Source organism: Syngnathus typhle, linkage group LG16 (genome assembly GCF_033458585.1).
Source record: "Syngnathus typhle isolate RoL2023-S1 ecotype Sweden linkage group LG16, RoL_Styp_1.0, whole genome shotgun sequence".
NCBI lineage: Eukaryota > Metazoa > Chordata > Actinopteri > Syngnathiformes > Syngnathidae > Syngnathus > Syngnathus typhle.
The window spans coordinates 9,192,380-9,209,815 of NC_083753.1; the positions used below are offsets into that span (position 1 = coordinate 9,192,380).

The window sequence follows — 17,436 nt, forward strand, 5'->3', positions numbered from 1 at the left end:
TTTCATGTAAAGAGGCACGCAGCCTGCAGACATATTGAGCTATCGACTAGCTGAGCGCAGAGGTCATTCCTCAATACATCAGTGCGATGATGAATGCGTGTGCGTGCATTTGTTATCCTGCCTTGTGCAAGCCAGATCACCCAATCTAAAAAAAAAAAAAAGGAAATGGCCTTCAGGTAAACCTTTGCCGTTGTACGTGTCGCTCTACACCGCTGCGAATTATGAGCTATGTGATTGGATATGGTCCATTCTGTTCCGAGTGTGACATATAGATCATAGCCGAGAAATCAGTTCCAAATACCTCAGCTAAACTGTCACTGTGAAATATTGTTGGCCAAGGGACTCAAGTGACTAAAGTAAAGATAGATTGATATTTTTAGATTTTTTTCATCCAAAAATATATTTTAAAAAAAAATTCCCCAAAACATTTTTAGATGGGCGCAAGTAGAAAGGGCCGTTGGCGCCGTTGTGGGAGAGACCACACCTCACTTGTTTGCCATCCCTTTTAACATGGGTCAACATGGCGGAAGGACTCAGTAAAGTCAGGTTCATTCATTTGATGCAATTTTTTAAATAATCGTTGGTGTGGTAATCCCAAATTATATGCGGTGTAAAATTATCTGCTTTCCCAAAACTTCCCAATAAAAACGGTCCGCTGGACATTTCAGCGAGTCTCCAACATCGTCTCTCGAGCCGCAAAGTAAGCATAAAAGCATAAATGCAAACCGGCGTCAGCCTGCGGCACTACTTTTATCTCCTCCCGCAGAGTGTCAGCGTTGGGCTTCGACGCCAAACCAAAGTTGCACATTTTTCCGGCCTGTCGCTTTTCCTCAATGGCTCGGTGAATTATTACTTTTAATCTTCCTCCGACACCGGCTGGGGAAACAATGACTGTTTCTGGAAGCGCTGCTAGCGCCGCTCGCTATATGGTTTTTCTTATCTTTGAGGCAGCGGCGGCACCACGACACATAAAGTTGCTGAATTGCACAAGAGGCATGCTCGCGCACACTAAACACACGCGCGCACACAACTCCCCGCGGTGCGTATCATCTCCCAGGGGGATAAACGACAGCTTGCTACCTCAGGTGCAGTTCGGCGAGGTAAACACGCCGAGAAACAAGTCTTAAATCCTCTCCAAAGTTCTGATAGGATGCTTCGGCGCAGTATGTAAATCAGTCTCGCGCTTCTGTCCTCAATTATTGAGCGCATTAAGACGGCAAGTATGCATGCAAACACTTCCAAGCGCGACAATCGGCACATGGCTGCTTGTTTTTCTTGTGCGCTGTACTTGTGTAATCTGCTTCTGAGCTTGTCGTAACTTCCGCGACGAGTAAACAGTAATTGAGAACCTGCCACCAGAGGTGACAAGACAACACACGACTGTACTCAAGAGTAAAGAAAAAAAATGTATTTCCTGTGAATTATATGCAAATGAGCGTTGACTAAATTAGCTACTGACGACGTCTCCGATTAAACGTCCGCCTGTGTTGTGTTGGCGGTAAGCATACCTTTTTGGATTGACGACCAAAAAGTTCAAATTTAGATTAATTGGCCTATAATCCATTTTCCCACGTGTGTTTGAGAGATTTTGTTTTTACTTTAGTTACTTCCCATCATCGCCTGCCGGCGGTCTAACTGAAAAAGAATAAAGCAGAATGCAATTTTGAAGCCAATAAAGGCCACCGGCATCTAGCTTTGATGTACAACGCTGAGCCTTTGCACCGGCCGCAGGTTGATTTACTTCTAATGAGCCGTGGGAGAAGCGCAAGATGCTCTCCTCTGCCGTGACCAAATAACCATTTAAACATTAATGGGGCTGCCAAGTCCAAAATCGGCCATTATGTCAATAGATCGCGTGGCCAGTGGCGCCGTGTCCACTGCGAGCCGTCAATCTTGAAATTGTAGCATTTGGCGCTTCCTGCAACCCAAAATGTTTTCGCGTCTTTATTTTAGTCGAAAAATCTTAACGGCACAAAATGTAGAAAAAGTATCATGTGGTGCCCTGAGATGCGAGTTTTGCAACCGTGCTTAGAACGCAAGTAACTGCTTTCTTAAATAGTCTATTCCCTTTAAAATGAATACAAATATTATTGAAAAATTAAAGTTATAAGAAGTAGTAAACGCAAACATGTCCGCGAGATTTTGTGTGATTGCTACCAATCACATTGACCGTGGCACGAAAAGCTTGTTGACTCAGCATATCAAAAAAACTCCACTTTGGAAATTCAGACTCTGACGCCAGTTTGATTTAGCAGCCACATTTTTTTGTGGGCACGATGATCAAGAGTGGACCCACAAAAGAAGTCTCAAGAAGGCTTGCTTGAAAAGTCTCAAGAAGTCAGCCATTTTGGTTCATTACAGCAATTTTCCAGAGGTCCTTTAAAAGTCCAAGAGATTTAGCGAATTTCTATAAGCAAAGCTAAATTGCGTTAATTTGGATCTTGCAATTTCAAGAGATTACTTTTGCATTCCCCAAACACCCCGTCATCTTGCAAGCGAGTTGTTTGTACACCAAAATGGACCTTTGCCTTCTCTACTTCCCAGTCCAAACTTGTATATTTGCTCTGATGCAACACCGCAGCAACACAAAAGTCCCCGTGGCAATAATCGTGGCCACAATAAGGCTCGGCTCGCAAGATTTAGCCGCTTAAGAAACGATGGATATAATTCACAGCCCAAAGCCGACGGCTTTCATTTCAATCTGCATGTCAACCGAAGCGTAACCTTCAACAGGCTACTTTTGAAACATGCATGATGCTCATTATCAAAGAATCTCTTCGGGAGGCCCGACACGCTGCACTTGATTTAACTTAGAAGTTGCGTCCGTGTTTAGCGGGGCCCCGGCAGCTAATATGTTTTGAATTCACTTTAGGCCGCGTCACCGCTCTGCAGTTTACCGACAAAAAAAGCTCGTGGGATTAAATTAACCGATAATGAAGAGCCTCCCCTGCTGACTCATAAAACTCCCCCCACCCCACCCCACTCCTGCATATATCCTCTAGCCCTTAAACAGCACGTCGGAAAAGAGCGGCGTACTCTTGATTTGCGCGGATGGGAAAAGGAGAGGGCGCGTAATGAGCTTAGGAGGAAGGCGGCGAACGCTCGCTCAATTTGATTTGATACGAGGATATCGGGAGACGCTGTGGGGGAAACTTCCCGTGCGTGATCGTTTTTTTTTTTCAATCATTTGGGGTTCACCGATAAATGGCTAATGCAAGATTTCATCGAGTTTGTTAGTCAAACAAATTACACAACAAAAGTAATGCTAATTTCTATGGTTTCAGTCATAAGTGGCGACCTGCAACTTTTTACCCAAACATAAAAACCGTGCGGTTCTGCTAGCCGATTGCTTTCTGTTCGCCAAGTCGAAGCGACAGTCACAACTTATGTTGCATCTATCGGGTCCGTCCAATGGAAAGTGTTACAGTCGTTACGACGGCCATCCCGCTGTGTTCTCCTTCAGGCCGTCTGTGTCTTTCTTCCTTTCTTTGTTGTTATCATCACACCACATACTGACAATCTGGAAGTCGGCCGTGTGTCGCAGCATAGGACGCCGCCGCAAGGGGGAATGGTGGCAAATTGTGTCCATGACGGTTGGAACACAACGCTATGGCCCTCTGGGCTGCGGCAGACTATCCGCTATTGCGAACCGCGTGCTGGGTCTTGACGGACATGTTTGAGCGGGTTTCGGCAGACAGACCCCCCCCCCCCCCCCCCAAGGGTACAATAAGGGTGCGCCGCCACAAGGAGCACTTTCAGAAGATGAGAACGCAAAGGCGGCGTTTTGACTACGCTACAATCGAATGGTTTCGCCGTGAACCTTTTCTAATCTTCAGTGTGTCTCGGACGTAATTGGACAGTGGAGGTAAACGGCCGCGGGCTCGCACAGCATCTGCTCGTGGAGCAAGGCGACAGATGAGCCAACTGTGCTGTGATGTCTCTTGATGGCGCCATTTTAATTGAATCGGCTTTTCTGACCCTTTGTTTAGTTGCTTGGTAACTCCGTGAAACGGGTGGAAACACATTGACTATGGAACTTTACAGATCCTCGGCGCCACAGGCTTTTTTCGTTATCTACGGTTTCTGGTCGTTTGATCTGGAGTATGGTTGGTGATCCCATCCTTGGTTAGATGTGAATCGATATAAAATTCAACGAGAGAGTCATTAGCTGTTTTTGGAACACATCTCAGTAAGCTGTACAAAATTCTGGTCGTGTCTTTGAAAACGTCTTAGAGGGGCAAAACCACCGCAGACAGCAATTTCAGCAACATGTACAAAATGTTCCAAACACCAACGGCGTCCATTTGCGACCTGCTTGACACTGGGGTTTTTTTTTAACTCGAGAGCAGATGATTGTGTTTACACTCGATCTAACAAACTCAGAGCTCCCGCGCGGAACCAAACCTGCCAATTGTAAACAAACCACAAAAAAGTCCACTGTATGCGACAGGTCCGTAGGGTGACTCACTTTGTCCAGGCTGTTTTGTTAAAAAGCAATTTAGAAGTCACCCCACATGTTGTGGCGCATTATGTGTTTGGCGGGAAGCCTCGTTACTGTGTGAATATGAACACAGATGGCGATGTCTCACTTGGCTGGGTTCTGCGTGAAAGGCACAAGCCGATCCATCCCTTCTCTGTCACCCCCCCCTGAGCTTCCCATTTTCCAAAATCTCCGCGGGACAGAGGACGTGGTCAAAACTCTTGAAAAACTTCTTAACGTAACTTTTCTCCCGTGTGGTTTGTGTCACTTTTACTGCACAACCCAACTTGGACTTTGCCGTGTTTTGTCAACATGAGATGATCGCAATATATTTGGCATCGATCCAGTTTGGGCCTACAAGGGAGCCACAAAACGAGCGCCGGTGATAAGCTTTACTTTATTATCCATGACAAGAATCATTTGAGGCAAGCGGGGAGGGAGGAGAGCCTCGCAGCGTGTTGTTGTTGTTGTTGTTGCCGCCGATGCTGCCAGACGTTTGCTTGGCCAGCCTTCAATACAATCGAGTGTTCAGCCAACAGATTAGTCCGGCATCTCCTCAAAGGTCTTACATCCAAAAAACAGAACGGCTCGTTGCGTTAATGAGCCTCCATGCGGTGATATTATGTTCATTTCATACCTCATTAAAACGATCTAAACAATGGAACGTCCAAAATTAAATCATCACATGAGTCAACTCATTAGCAAATTCTCAAATTAAATTATTATAATTTCAAAAATTATTTTTAGTAGTCATTTAAATTTTTTCAGAAGCTTCATTATTTAGGCGTAGGCTTGGTCTGATTTTTTTTTTTTTTGTAGATCGTGCCAAAGAAATTCATTTGGTTGTTTTTCCTCTGACGTGGTGGTTTCTGGTCCATCGCATTAGAAGCGCAAGATGGGACCAGAGTCAGCTGATTTTTTTTTTTTTTAAGAACATTGATCGTATCGTGTCACGTAATGATTGTTGACCTCTGTTGTAGTTAATATGCGATACACGTTTTCTGCACATTTTGCGAGCAAAGTATGAAGTTTGCTTGCTTTTGTCGAACCCTCACATCTCCACAACGGATCTTTCTCTCTCACCAGCTGGAGGTTAAAGCAATTAACTTGAACATGTCATGATGATGCTATCACACACACTTGCAGGCAGCGCGCTGAGGAATACTTAATGATCACCCCCGTGAGAAAAATCCGATCGGTCACCAATACAAGTGAATAGACAGCCAAGCAACACATGGTCACAACCATTGCACCCACCAGTGAGGAAAAAAAAAACATTAGCCGTCTGCCGTCTTACCGTCTAAACGCCTTCCGCCTCATTTTGGCCGCATGTGGATCCCTCCAGAATCACATGCATTTCCTCTCATTGTGACTGAATCTTCACTGGACATGCACACGGAGTGAAAGTGAGGACTGAATGGGAAGTGGAGGGAGGAGGTATACGTCAAGAAGGGGAGGGCTGATGATGGAGAGTAGAAGAAGTGGGGGCGAGGAGAAGAAGAAGAGGAGCTAGAGGTGCTCGGTGACACGACCAGGAGGAGAGGCGGAGTGAAAGTGTCTAACCTCGTGTCACGTTGTGTCTCTCCATCGCAGTCCTGGCGGGAAGAGAAGAAAAAGAGGGAAGGAGCGGGTGCAGGTGATTGCATTTATTTTTCAGGCAGATTTATGTGCGGGAGCTCCTCTCGCGTGGCGTTTAACGAGCTCTCATGTCCCGTCAAACAAACACATCCGTTATCCCTCACCTTACAGCGGCGCCGCACTAAATGACAGATGGGCAGCATAGGGAAGGAAAGAAAAATGCCGCACGCTGCAGAATGGGAGAAGAAACCAAGGGTGGGAGGACGACTCGCATCAAACGGCTTTTGATAATACATAGTGGAAATGCGGTAAACCCCCGTTCATCATGGGGATATGTTCCCGACCCACCTGAAAATTTCTAAATATTTATGCGTCATTTACTTAACGGTGCTCGAAAAGCAGTTGACTCAAAGACAAGACAATTAAAGAAAATCAGTTAAGTCAAAAATAACCAGAATCGGGTCAAAAATGGACAGACCCAACTTTTGGGTTTATTAAATATTGGGAGGTATTTCTAGGTTCCTATGTACTCCACAGCAATCCAAAAATTGATGAGTTCTATGCTTTTGCATGAATGGACGCGAACCCACTGAACTTTATAGCATAGTTTGTTTAGCTTTTAGTGCAGAATCGTATCTCATCAATGCGTCAAAGCCGACACGTGCTGCCAGGCTCCAAAATAAATGCACAGCGTTTACTAGCGCATCCACCATCAAACCTTCTCAGCTTTTACGATCATCATCATAAGGCGGCCAGGAGGATCTCTTTATTTTTATGTGCGTCATATCTCGTACTTATCGTCGGTATTTAAATTTAGAGTTGACTATATTGGGTGGGGTGGTGAGCGCGAGTGAGGTGCCACAAGGTATCTTACGGACGTCACAAACAAAACCGGATGAGTCATACAGCTCCTGAATGAGGCGGCGCTCGCTAATCCGTTCTTTCCGTCACAGTGTGTGTGTGTGTGTGTGTGTCGGGTGGATGGAGAGAGACCATCAGCATGAAGGGAACGCATCATTAATTTTTGCAAAAAGATTCCAAATGCTTTTATTTGCTTGTGCTTTGGGTCACTTTGTAATACCCATTCAGTGTTGCAGAAAACCAAAAAAAAAAAGAGGGAAAGATGGAAGCCATGACAATCATGACATTTCTGTGAAATCAATCTTATTTCTTTGCCGGTGAATACAACACGCCTGAGGTGAATTTGCAGCAGAAGGTTGAAAATATTTTCAATATTGCATGCCACTTGTCCTTGCGTTCATCTCTGCGTTGGTGGAAAAGCTCTGAGGCTAGCAAAAGAAAAATGTTAATGCATTTAAATGGGAATTAAAATGAGACCTTTACCGTGGCCCCTTTCACAAACAACCCGCCATGCGAATGTCAATCGATTGGGCTGGAGATTCAGTCCTAACAAAAAAATGTTTTGACCTGAAGCAATATTTGACCACTCCGCTAAGATTGCAAGCTACACGTTTCTTTTGCGTAGCTATTCTTTATGATGTGATTGTGACAATACCCAACTGCTTTCCAAACCGGACAAAGGTTACTCACCGTGATGTTAACTGCTCTGGGCAGCGAAATTGACCTGTAGGACATTCTGGGAAAACCCTCCGTCCACTTGAAAATGGGACACGGGTTACTCCTTCCACCCGAGGCCCACCTTGGCTCGTAACTGACTTTCTTATCCTTTTCCTTCCCTTCCGTTTCTTTTATTTTATCATCTGCCAAGGCTCCATTTCTCTCCCAAAGACTTCTGTCGTCTCTATCGCAGGCTCTCTCCGGCGCCTTTTTCAGGTGCGTCTCATTTCTCTCTTTGATCAGAGTACCATTAGCCATGAGTTCATCAAGTTGCCTCACTCTGTCAATGTCCGTCTCCAGATAAAGCCTCCCGGTGGAGGCCTGCGACTGTAACTTGGTACAAAGCTCCATGCCGGGCTCTCGGTATGAGGGATTTTCCGTTTTTATTTTCCGCAACATGTCCGACGGTTCTAAGACCTTGCAGCTGGGTAATGTCTTGCTCCAATGGTGAATGGAGCTTGTGATGTCCTTTGAGTCGTTTTCGTTAATGGTCTGGAGGTTGGAGCTGGTTGGGCTGCACCAAGAGCTCGTAGGCCCGCTCGGGTTCGTTGGAGGCGAATGAAACGAGACCGCCGGGGTTTGAGATGACGGGTAGCGGTGTCGCAAGGTGGATTGTTGCAAAGAGCTGCTGTTGGATTTCAGCACCCTGCCTGTCACCTCGTTGAGGAACTGCGAGAACTTGAGCTTGTCCTCTTTCTTCTTTTCTTCTTGAGGAGTTGAGACTGTCAAGGCCTCCTTGTTTGGACAAGCAGAGTTGGCGCCTTGGGCCCCTGCGTCTATCATCTGCACTGTGTTGGTCTTCTCCAAATCAACGTTAACTTCCATTTTCGGGACGGGACGTGTAAAGATTAGATTTTGGTAAATGATTTCAGGCTCCACCACAGCACTAGCGGACACCTGCTCTGTGTTGCCATCCGATTGCTCTGTGCTACCATGCTTCGAAGATGACCGAAGCAGGCAGGTAGCTCCTGAGCTCCAACTGTTGGTGTCCCAACTTCCATCATCGTCACTGGAGCTCCCGATACCGCTTTGTAGACTTGGGCTGGTACTCCGCTCACTTGGGCCGGGGCTGGAATTGTCGAGGCTGCTGAGCGATCGCCTCCTCAACCGCGAGAGAGATCCCTTCAGTCTTGGTACGGAGAAGTTTGGAAGGGATCCTTGGAGGCTTGGTAGTGATCCTTGCAGGGAGGTGACAGAACCACACATGTGTCTTTTGCGGTCTTTTGGTTTGGTAGCATTGTGGAGACTTGAGAAAGAAGCTCTAATTAGTGGAGATGACTGACGACGCAGCGGCGGGTCCTCTTCGTGGTCGCTATACGGGCCCGAAAAAACTGGGCAAGACGCGGTGGAAGAACAAGAGCCACGATCCTGTCGACTCGACGCCATTCTGGATCTCGGTCGTCTTTCCAAAGTAGCCATGTTCTTCTTTTTTGCCCTTCTTCTTGCCGGCTTGGGTGACAATTTTTTTATCGACTCAAGTCTGACACCATCGTCTGATATGGACACGCACAAGTGAACCATGTCAGGCTCGGTCGCGCAGCGTTCCGGCAGCTTTTGGTTCGCTCTCAACTGCCTGTCCCGATTGTCCAATGCCAGGCTCTCGCAGCGTGACACACTTTCACTTGTTCTGCCGATTACCCAATGAGAACACAAAGTGGTTTGAGTCTGATTGGTAATTTCACGTCCACAAACCTACTTTCATTTGCTGTCAATCGTTTTTCTCCTTTACGATCAACGGCTAGCATCCCACGGGCTACCGCCGCGGGCGTTATCCAATATGAAATGTGTATCGATAGGGCTGGCACTGGAAATTCAGGTCAGTGCTATTGAGCGGCGCTACCATGTGACTTTTGGGTTTGGGAGCACCAGGCCAAGCTTATCAATCGATAGCTGAAGCGCAGTTTGGTAGCAGTTATCAATCTATTTCTGATCTTTAGTGGCGTCTGTTAGTCTCCACGTTTTGTTCCTGCTTCCACACTCCACTTGTCAAAACATTTAAAGCTGTGTGAAATAGATATAATAATAGTTTAATCAGATGCTGAAACACAAGCATCCTCGAGCTTTTGGGATAACACTGATTTTGCTAATAAGATCTCTGCCGACTCATCGCATCCTGCGAGCACGTTCCGATTCCCCAAAGCCGATGCAGACGCAACGGAAAGATCAGATGCTTCGTTTCATCCCCGCCAGCAGTACTGATAAACTCTTCAGAGAAATCTACTTTAGTGTCTCCCATGCACAGAACGTGGCTTGTTATGTTTGCTGTACATTTCAAAGCTTTTTGTGAGCAAACGCAGCAAGCACAATGTGACATTGATTATTTGTAGCGTTAAAATACAAACCACGGCAAGAAAATCAAATCAATCCAGCACGTGACACAAGACTGAACTACTTTATAATGTATCTTTGCCTCGTTTACTGCTAAGGGAAAGACAATTCAATTTACATACATTAACACGTGCATATCCTCTTCGCTTATGACTCCCCACTGCTCCCTTCTCCATGGTGTCAACGTTAAATGTTGTCATAGAAACAATGAATGTAAGTCGGATCCATCTGTCGACTTGTGTTAGAGGTAGTACACGTGCTTATTGTGTGTTTTCCCAAGCCCAAAGCATTATTATTATTATTATTTTATTTTAATAATTATAATAATACCCCCGTGGGGACAAAGCAGTACAAAAAATAGATGGATAATAATAATCATTTTCAACATCAAATTTGACACAGCTTTTTCATCACAGAGGGAAAAAAAAACATGCACGTCCCACATTCACACTAAGTCATGCAAGCAACGACGTTCTCGTCTTCATTGTTTGCATGTGCAACAGCGCCACCCAGTGGTCGTTTTGTGCTAGACAAAAAGCAAATCCAGTGCAGTCTGGGCCAACCTGACCAATGTGAGTCGGATCGGGTAACTCCTAGACTCCCATGACATTCCCGGTCATGGTCATCTGGTCATTGACTGAAGCTGCTCTCTGTCAATGAGGTTGGTCTCTTCGGGAGGATGGAGGGTTACCCTGCAGAACTAAAAATAAAATCTGTCAAATGAGGGCCCTCTCCCATCCAAGATCTAAACAGTGGATCAGGCAAACGAGGTTGCACCACAGTCACGCAATGACCTTCAATCCTAATCCTCCGACTTCTCTAGCCCTTGAATCTGATTGGAGGGTTGCTAAGATTGCGGCTACGTGGAGGTGCATCTTCACGTTAATCAAAGTCACACGCGGGCCTCTCTAAAGACCACCCCTTGTAATTACCCGGCGACCATCATGCTTGACTTGAGGGATTTCCGAGAGGCACACTTCTTGCTAATGATTCATGCCATTAATCACATTTGATCCTGAAGGAAGACAACAACAATGGCCCGATATTCTTTGTCTCACAGTTTGCCTCATTTACATACATACTAGTGCACGTGGGCGCGCGTGTTTGTATGTGCGTGTGTAAATGTCACAGCCGAGGCTAAAAATATGCACAATTTCCACACTTGCACACAAGTGTTAATTAAAAAAAGGCTGCTTCAAAAGAGACTCCTCGTTTCTCATTGCTTCCATTGAGATCTGCGCTGTCAGAGGTTGACATATTATTATTTTTAACATCTAATTTTTTATAATGGTTAGAGACACCACTAGGGGAAACAAAAAGTGTCTTAGCCAAATCTGTTGTAGTACCAAGGTTGACCTCTGAGAGGTAGCCTGCTGCCACAAGATTGCAGGGAAATACAAAGAAGAAGAAAGAGGACACTTAATTGCTTAAGAGTCCTATAATAATTAAACAATATTGATTAGGATACGTTGTGATGCTAATACACAAACAGAGGACAATGAAGCAAGCCTACAAAAAAAAATCAGTCGCCTTTATTTTGCACTTCTGGCGATGCTTGAGTTAGAAGTCTGAGCGGGATTCATGAATATCAATTAGGAGATCACACGAGAGAGCAGGAAGAGTGTCAGAAGCGATGGCAATGAAGACGACGCTGCCAGCAGAGTCCAAAGCAGACAGATTGTTTCTTTCCGCACCGCCGCCGTGTTCGGGCTCGAATGCTCATGGGAGTTCCGAGATTAAGGATGTTTTCATAGTCCTCACAAATTGCGTCCGCCTGGCAAGGATTTCATTTGCCCAATAAAAAAAATCAGCCTTCTTATTGTCACTTGCATCCAAGTTCTGGCAGGAACACTAAATGTTTTTTTTTCTTTTGCAAAAGCAATTGAGCTGTGGCAAGCTTTTTTCTTTTCTTCCATCAACATGTAACACATTCTTGTTTTTGTTTTGTGTTTTTGTGGATGATAAAAGAAAGCGGCCGGAAGGCATTGTTGTTTTGTTCTCAGCAGTTTGATGAAGAGGGTGGACAGTAGGTTCTCGTTATATTGATGCGCGTTTGCTCAAGTCAAATTGGAGGTTCGGGCCTCTGTTGCTATAGCGACAGCATATTGAAGGGAGAGCACAGAGGGACCAATTATATTTACAGGACGTGAAGAAATAGCCAATTTATTTGAAGGGAAATTCATTACCAAGTTATTTTTACTGTTTTGTAATAATTACAATTTCATTAATAATTTTCCCCATCTTTTTTCTGTTAAAAAAAAAAAAAGAAAAGACACGCAATGACAGCTCATTAAAACATCAGTCAGTAATTATGACAATTTCACGTAAAGAATTGCTAGAATTAATCGCCACTGCTCAAAGAAAGAAAACAAAAACGATATCAAAGAAATTTCACGGGGGTTCAATTTCCTCAAATGATCTGCGCGGTTCATTGAAAGTCATTTTTATTTCCACCACTCGTACCGTTTTTATTCACCCACAACAAATGATGTGCTGTGAAGCGAACCGATAATCTGCTGCTGTTACACAAGTGCAAAGCGGAGGGAGAAGGAAAGGCTTGTGTAATTATTGCAGCTTTTATGAAAATATGTCACATTTTGACAGCTATAGAGGGGAAGAAACATGAGCCTAATTTAACATTTCCTTGTAGGTGCTTCCATAAATGATGGATGATTGAATAGCATCACCACCAATAATTTACAATCTACTGACGACAGTAAAAAAAAAAATTTAAATAGACCCAAATGACAATCAATCTGCTTTCATGACGGACGACAACAAAAAAGAATAATTCCTAATGAGAAACCTAAATCAGAGATTTCTTAAGATCAAAGATGAGTCTAATAAAACCCATTTTGTTTTCCTTCTTGTTTTCAGATAGGCCTGATGAGTCCTTTGTCCTTTCTATCCTTGATGACAGATCAATGATAAACATCAAGTCCTCTGCTGTCACTGAGCCAAAAAGGAAGAACATGGTGTCACTCCAGGACAGTAAGTGTGAAAGTCATGGTGAGGTGGAGGTCTGGACAAACAATCTAAAGTGCACTTTATCTTCAATGCGTGTGAATCACCAGGGAGTCGGAGTGTTGTTTTGCTGTAGCCAAAAGCCACTCACGAGAAGAAAACAGATCACCTCGCCGCAACAATTTTATTGACGTTGCTCCATGGATTGAAAAAAGAAACCTCGAACCCATTTTGTTTCACTGTAACGACCCCTTACCATTAGCTAAAAGCATTAGCTCCTGATAAATGCCAACATTATAGGCACAGGAGTTATTTTTTAATAGCGCGTTTCATACACACGATGTGCTTCATATTAGTCCAAAAAACATTTACTAAAGGCAAACAAATTTAAGTCGGTCCATCCATTTTTTTTTTTTTTTTAAATCACGATCACAATGCTATGTTTAGATAACCACATAGCTTTGCAGTCATCATTTATTGCCGCCCGGCGAAAGAATATGAGAGGAAAGATCTTGATCTTTCAGTGGCGGCTCTCTCCGGAGTTGTCTGACAGTTCTGTCATGTGGAATTATGAGACGGACGATCTCATTAGAAGCCAGGGGAGATCCTCGCCGCTCGCACGCTGCGGTTGTTTGCCTCTCATGTCAAGTCAGCCCTTAATGAATGGATGTCTTTATTAACCTTTGTGCTGTTCGCTTCCAAAAAGCCTCCGTGCGCTTTCTGCCTGTGCGGTCGTATTATGTATTGAGACTAAATCGGCTCCTTGCTGACAGCGACACAGAGAGGTGAACTATCTATAATAACCAGAGCGGCGATAGCGCGCTGACTCAATTGAGAGAGATTCGGAAGGGAAATACGGAGCTTAAAAGGAGCGAGAGGTGTGACGGGAATATTTGTGATGAACAATGGCGACACCTATAAACAAACATTTTAGTCATTTTAAAAAAGAAAAAAAAAGAAAAGAAAAATGAAAAAATATATATTGAAAAAAAATTAAATATTAAATGTACAGGAAAATAAATGAGGGAAAATTCTGCATTCAACTGCTCGCTTGCTCACGTTTTGGCGTTCATCATATTACGCAGATGTTTTTCTCTAATCACAACAACCACTTTGCATCCTCTTCCCCGTCCTTTGGTCGCTCCCCCTCCTTCCTCCTGAATAGGTTGCCTCCTCTCGCGCCACTTTGCATCCCTTTTCATCCTCTCCCAATTCATTAAGTCCATTTTTTTCCACCCCGTGACGGCCCCTGTGTGCGCTTAAAACACATTTTTCAGTCAAATGAAATGAGCAATCAACGGGGAGGGCGACAGACAAAAGCAGACGGGGAGCATCAAGGTCAGACCGTGAATATTATACTACGGAACCGGTTTCCTCCCCTTTGCTCTCTCTCTTCGGCAAATTACGCATTGATCACAGCCCGAATCAAATCTGCTCGCAAAGCAGAAAGCAGAACCTGATTGTTCAGCGTTCTGATTTATTCATTTCATACGAGTGCCTGGTTGCCCAAAGTGACATTTCCTCAACATGAAGCCCAAAGCTTCATTCTCAATTCTGTGCGCTTCACACCGTTGCATCATGGGAAATGGGATCCGACGGCGGGAAAATGGGCTCATCAAGTTGGTTACAGTCGAAGGAGCACCGACACTTTCATTATCTGCTGCCAGCGTGTCAGGAGAGAAAGGGATGGAAATTGTTGCAGAGGTCACAGTGATGACCTTGACGCTGGCCACTTGTTGTGTAAATCATTTAAATTGGACTTTTGAAACGGACACATTTGCTCTATTATTTTTATTTGATCCAATTAAATTGCCCTTCTTTCACTGTAGACTGCCAAAATTTCACATTTTATAGGAACAACACCAACAACAACAAAAACCACATCTAAAAGACAGACCCTGAAAAGAGAGTCACTGCAAGCAAAATAAGAACCAGCATCTTTCCAAAGGACTCTTTTATCCATAGCTGCCAGACACAAGAGGTTCTCCTCTTTTTTGGGGGGCCACATGTGACATGAATAATTGATAAGCAGCCCTTTCAGCGCGTATCTGTCCACAGACGGATGGCGTCGCCTCGGCACGGGCTCGCGTGAAGGGAGGGGTGCAATTCAATTATACCTGCAAAGGGAGATTTCACTCCTCCGTCGCTGATCATGTCAGCTGCAGATAATCAATAATGAAAGGTGGCCGCTCAATTATGGATGACAATCGAATGCACTCAAAAGAAACTGTTGACGTTTGAAGCAGACGTTTTGTCCTTTTCCAGAGGTCCTTCGAAGACTTGGAGATTTTCCCCACTAATGGGCTGAGCATGGTGAATTTTTATGACTCGTCATAAAACACGAAATTCCAATAATTACGCTCCCCAAGGTCACAGCTTGACCAAACATCTCGCGTATGATGATGATAATCCCACTCTGGAGAAATTCCGGGGTCTCGCCTCTCGCCGCTTTTTTTAATTGAAGTTTTCGGAGTCATTTGCAGACATGGAAACAAAACAAGAAAATGTCTTATTAATGGACGCTCAGCCATGTTAAAAGCCGTCTCGTTTAGGCAGTAAAAGGCTCCAGCCGCATTGATGAGCGCCATTTTAGTCGACAAATTACGGCCAATTTGTGTGAAGAGGCAGCACAAGACTGATTGCAAGCATCTTCCCACACAATTGCGGCCAATCTTACACACATTTTCCTCACTCCCTCTATTTACTTATTGATTTGTTTCAAGTCGGGACGAATAAAAAAAAAACCATAATCGTGCTGAGACTTAAAGCTCTCGTTGCCCCCCGCCTCGCAGGAAAGCTGTTAAAAGCGCTTGGTAATCACCTCAGCAATGCCGATTGTCTGCTGAGGTGCGACATTAAAATGCCCCTTTGCAAATTCACCAAACCGAAGAAAAGTGCAAATTTGCTGCGTATATATATCTCGTGCAGCGTTTCTATTGTCTTGCTGATATTGGCATCTTTGAGTCATCTGAGACTAGTACAACACTGCCAGTATCCTGTATATCTGTTTTTCTTCCTGCTGTCCCTGTAGGCTCATTTATGTTCAACTCAAGAGGTGATGCTTTGCAAAGATAAAATACAATTCCACTCCCGAGGTGTCACGTACCCCAGATCAGATAAGCAAGAAAGGAACTCAAGTAAATCTGTTGGCAACGTACGGGGGGGAAAAAATGTTGACACAATGTAAACGATATTTTGCAGTGTTAACAATTGTTGCCAGTGACTTCAACCACACAACCTGCTCACCAGCAATCTGTTTCAGGTTCTTCGATGTGTCTGCAACAAAGCTTTACCAGAGTCTGTTTCCTTCGGGCGATGTTGCCATGCCAACCGCACGCTCATACAACCAAGTGAAATGTGAATTCCAAAAGATGTCAGACACATTCTACACTCTGCTCGCTTTATTCCCCCTCATCACAAAAAGCTTTTCAAGTGTAAGTTACAAAAATGAACTTAAGCAGCGCAACTCAAAAAAGAAATCTAACACAAGTCAACACATTTGAGTATACAAAAAATAAAATAAAATTGCGCCATATAAGCACAAAACTCTCGAAAGAAAATGGGCCCCGGAACTCTACCTTGGGGAATCTCATCAATCATGTCATTACTTTTAAACCTGGCAACATAGTTTGAGTTTAACTTGAACCCAGCGAGCCATAAAATGACAACCAGCCCTTAACTGACAATCATGTGGTGACTTTATACTTTTACGAGTATATCAGTGTGTTATTCTCACTGCTGGATACCGTAAAAGTGACATTCTATACCGCCTAAACTGCCTCTGCTATATTTTCTCTGCATTCCCTTGGTAACACTAAAGTGAATGTTGCATGGACTGGATTCATTTTTCTACTTTGACAGTTTCCTCTCAATTTCTTTTTTTTTTTTCTTCTTCTATCAGTGTTCCCCGAGTGGCCATCAGTCTCATCCATCTGCTTCCAGCATCTTCATCCTGACGAGCGCAAAGCCGTCGTTGCCATGGAGAGGACGGACAGCACGACCTCGGCTAATTAAATTTAGGTAACATTTCACAACGCAGCGGCTCGCATCAGCGCAGATGGCAAATGGCGTTCGGAGTCATTGAGGTTCCTACGTGGGAAGCCTGTTGGGTACTTTGGACCTCTTAACATCTGGCCCTGTGGATTTAATGTGACCATCAATGTTGTGATGTGTACTGATGATTTTTGGCAGTTCTTTGCAAAAAGGCTTAATTGGTTCTGCTGGAAACATCCATCTTGGAGTCAAAATTGGAAATTATAAAGCACAGTGATGCATTGTTGTAAACAAACAAAAAAAAAATGGTGGTCTTTAGCATTTCAAAGGATGGAAGAAAAGTCTTTTTGATGAATTGCAACATTTCTCTGCTTCACCGATGATGTAAGAGAAGTGCAAGATACGTTCACAAAATGCTGCAGGACAAAAAAAAGCCTTTTTTTTTCTCTTTTTTTTCTGAAATAATTCTCTTTTTTTGTCATGTGTAGCAACTCACACACGGTTTTTGATGGTTG

At 44.2% G+C, this 17,436-nt stretch overlaps 1 protein-coding gene across 1 annotated transcript in view; it reads left to right on the forward strand.

Moving 5' to 3' along the window:
- wdr25 (WD repeat domain 25) overlaps positions 1-17,436 on the forward strand; it is a 44,195-nt gene that overhangs the window by 23,996 nt on the left and 2,763 nt on the right. The window contains exons 11-13 of the transcript XR_009718386.1: positions 12,842-12,955; positions 16,191-16,362; positions 16,830-16,948. The gene's annotated coding sequence lies outside the window, so the exon portion shown is untranslated. The remainder of the gene's footprint in view (positions 1-12,841; positions 12,956-16,190; positions 16,363-16,829; positions 16,949-17,436) is intronic.